Source organism: Cornus florida, unplaced genomic scaffold (genome assembly GCF_030987335.1).
Source record: "Cornus florida cultivar Cherokee Brave unplaced genomic scaffold, ASM3098733v1 CherokeeBrave_3.0.0_Hap2_Chr08, whole genome shotgun sequence".
NCBI lineage: Eukaryota > Viridiplantae > Streptophyta > Magnoliopsida > Cornales > Cornaceae > Cornus > Cornus florida.
Genome location: NW_026775578.1, coordinates 86,276,303 through 86,279,496, shown reverse-complemented (window position 1 = coordinate 86,279,496; position 3,194 = coordinate 86,276,303). Strand labels below are relative to the sequence as shown.

The window sequence follows — 3,194 nt, the reverse complement described above, 5'->3', positions numbered from 1 at the left end:
TAAAAGCTATCTCATTGTGCAATCATTGGAGGAGCCCTTGTGTATGAGCCTAGACCATTGGGTGTGACATTTGAGCTACCTATATAAGGAATATGAGCCACTTTTACACATAGTTTTTGAGATTCTTTTAGGAGTTGATAGATACAAAAAATTTGAGTATTCTTAGAGAGAAAAGAAAAGAGAAAAGGAGGCTAGAGACACATTCTTGAGAGGTTTTCCATCTACTTCAAGAAGAAGAGCATTTCTACCATGGAGATAGCCTTTGAGGGTTGGAGGACACCATTCATGAGTGGCTAGACATCCTCTTGGGGCTAGAGTTAGCCCTAACCACACTTTCTTTACCTTGATTTATGTATTTTTGAGGGGATTTGTGTTGTAATACATGTTTTAACATCTTTATATACATAGATCTTGTTTATTTAATGATTTGTATGGTTTAATTCGTCCAATTGATCATTTCATTCTATCCATATGTTTATATATGCTAGAATAGATGTTCATGTGTTTATCTCTATCTCTTGTATTGTTGATGTATGTCTATGTGTGTTGATGCTATAGATCTAGAGATTGTTAAGACATAGTGCTTACTAGAATGCTCTTGTGATTTATTTGATGGTTCATACTCATTTCTTGATAAATTGTGCCTCTCCCTTAGTTTAATTAGTTTAATTTCCATGTCATTAGCTTAGATGTAGTGTAGTTACCTTAGTTGTTAAATGGGAGGACAATTTATGCTTGTTGTTTGATGTTCCATACTTATAAATGCAAGTAGTATATTTCTTTAATTATGTGATTTGTTTGGATTGTGAGCTTAAAGAAGGATTAATGACTTAGTTTGATGTATTATGCTATTCATTGTGTTGTTTAGACAATATACACTTAATTGGTCATCCATGCTTATTAAAACAACCACACACACTCACTATTGTTGCAACATATGTTTTCCCCCTCATTAATTGTGAATTGAGTGTATAGAAAGGTGATGCTTAGTGGTAATCTCTAAGTCCCAAGACCTCTCTCTCTTGTTTTCTCTATCCTTTAATTACTTGTTTTATATTGAGCTTGCTTAATCTTAATTATAATTTAATCAACCAAACAATCTACCTTTGATTACTCGACCTACTAACCCTAAGCATTGTTTCCATTACTAGTGCACCTATAATCCCTTGGGACAATCCCTGCTCACCTTAGCTATATTTTTAGTTAGTGGTAGTAGTGGCATTTATAAATGTAAAACTTAGCCACACTATTTTGTATAAATGTGGTTGCACCGTGACAGCCGCCACCAAGTTTTTGGCGCTGTTGCTAGGTATCGAATTGGCAACATCGTGTTTTGGAAACAATTAGGAATTAGTACTCTTTTGATCGTGTCTTTACTTTATTTTTATTTTTAGGTTACTTATGTGTTTGTTCTTATTTGGCTAGGTGAATTGAGTGAAGGAAGTTGAACAAAGGAGAATTCAAAGCAAGGAGCTAAGCTAAGGACAAAAAAAGACTAAAAATCTAAAAAATTGCAAAGCGAAGCAAGGCTTGGAAATTGAAAATGAATTGAAGTTGCTTAAGAATCCTGTGTGAGATCTTTCTAACTCAAGCACAAGTTAAATCTTCAGCCCGTGTGGAGGCTTGATTTTCATTTCTTAGATAAATCGTGAGCCCGCGTGGAGGCTATTTACTTTTATTTGCATATTGTTTAAGCATGGGAGCATGGAATTATTGTATGTGAAGATTTGTTGATTAATTTGTTGTGGGGGCGAAGTGTTTGTTACTTGCTTATTTGCTTGTTATTTGTCTTTGCTAGTGCATGCATGGTCGTAGGTCATTAAATCCTACTCTTGTCCCTCTTAATTTTCATCTTGAATTGGTTGTTCATAATCCTAGGGGAAGAGGTAGTTCTCATCACTCTATTTTACCAATGGAGAATTTGAATGTCGACTATGTGGAGGACCTTGGTCACATAGACCAACGAGGCATCCTCCACCCTAATGTGCATCATGAAAATGTTCAAGTACCATTAGGCATGCCTAGACCATTCATTCCACCACAACAACAAGGCTAAATTCCATTGGGAATGCCTCAACCAATCTTTGCTCCACAATCTCCCATGGTTTAAGCTAATCAAGGTGTTCGTGTAGCACCACCAATTGTGAATCCTCTCATTGCATTAAGAGACCATTATGTGCCTAATGAATATAATGCACCCACTTGCATTCAATTACCTCCATTTAGAGCACATCACTATGAAATCAAACCACAAACCATTCAAATGCTTTTTAACTATCATGGACTTCCAAGTGAAGAACCTTATAAGTATTTGGATGAGTTTCTTGAAGTGTGTTCCACTGTGAAATACACAGATATGCCGGAAGAAGTTTTAAGACTTAAACTTTTTCCCTTCACCCTTAAAGACAAGGCAAAATATTGGTTCAACAATCTTAGGCCTTTTTCGATAACCTCTTGGGCGGAAATAAAACAAGAGTTCTTGAAAAAGTGCTACCCGGTTTCAAAGACCAATGCCATGAGAACTTCAATTAGAGAATTTTATCAAGGGGATGGGGAAATGTTTCATGAGGCATGGGAAAGGTTTAATGATTTTCTTATGAAGTGCCCTCATCATGACATACTTAAGTGGCAACTAGTTCAATATTTCTTTGAAAGTTTACCGGATAATCACAAGGGTATGGTTGATGCATCTATGGGTAGTTCTTATCTTAACAAGCATGAAAATGATGTGTGGCAATTACATGAAAGCATGAGTGAAAATTCAATGCATAGGTCCTTATCTTCTAAAAATGGTAGAAACCTAGGTGGAAGAAAGAATGTGGGCTTATATCAAGTTGACAACTCTAATGACAAAGCCGCCGAGATGAAATCCTTATCTCAAAGGTTAAGTCAATTTTTGATCAACCAAAATTTGGCGAATCAAGTATCTTCCTCCCCTACTCATATTCATCATCATGTATTTAATGAATCTTATATGATTTGTTCAAGTGTCTTGCATTCTACTTCCAATTGTCCACATGGACATGTGCAAAGTGAGCCCCATGAGGAAGTCAATGCTACATTTGTTAATCAAGGGAATAATCCCTATGGCACTCATTACAATTCAAGTTGGAGGAACCATCCAAACTTTTCTTGGAAAAGCCAAGGGGAAGGCTCAAACCCTCCCCAAGGTGGTTTTCAAGGGAAGTATGTTC

At 36.3% G+C, this 3,194-nt stretch overlaps 1 pseudogene; it reads right to left on the bottom strand.

The window, feature by feature from the left end:
- Positions 1 to 2,520: 2,520 nt before the first annotated feature.
- On the bottom strand, positions 2,521 to 2,619 carry LOC132272013 (small nucleolar RNA R71; annotated as a pseudogene).
- Positions 2,620 to 3,194: the final 575 nt, after the last annotated feature.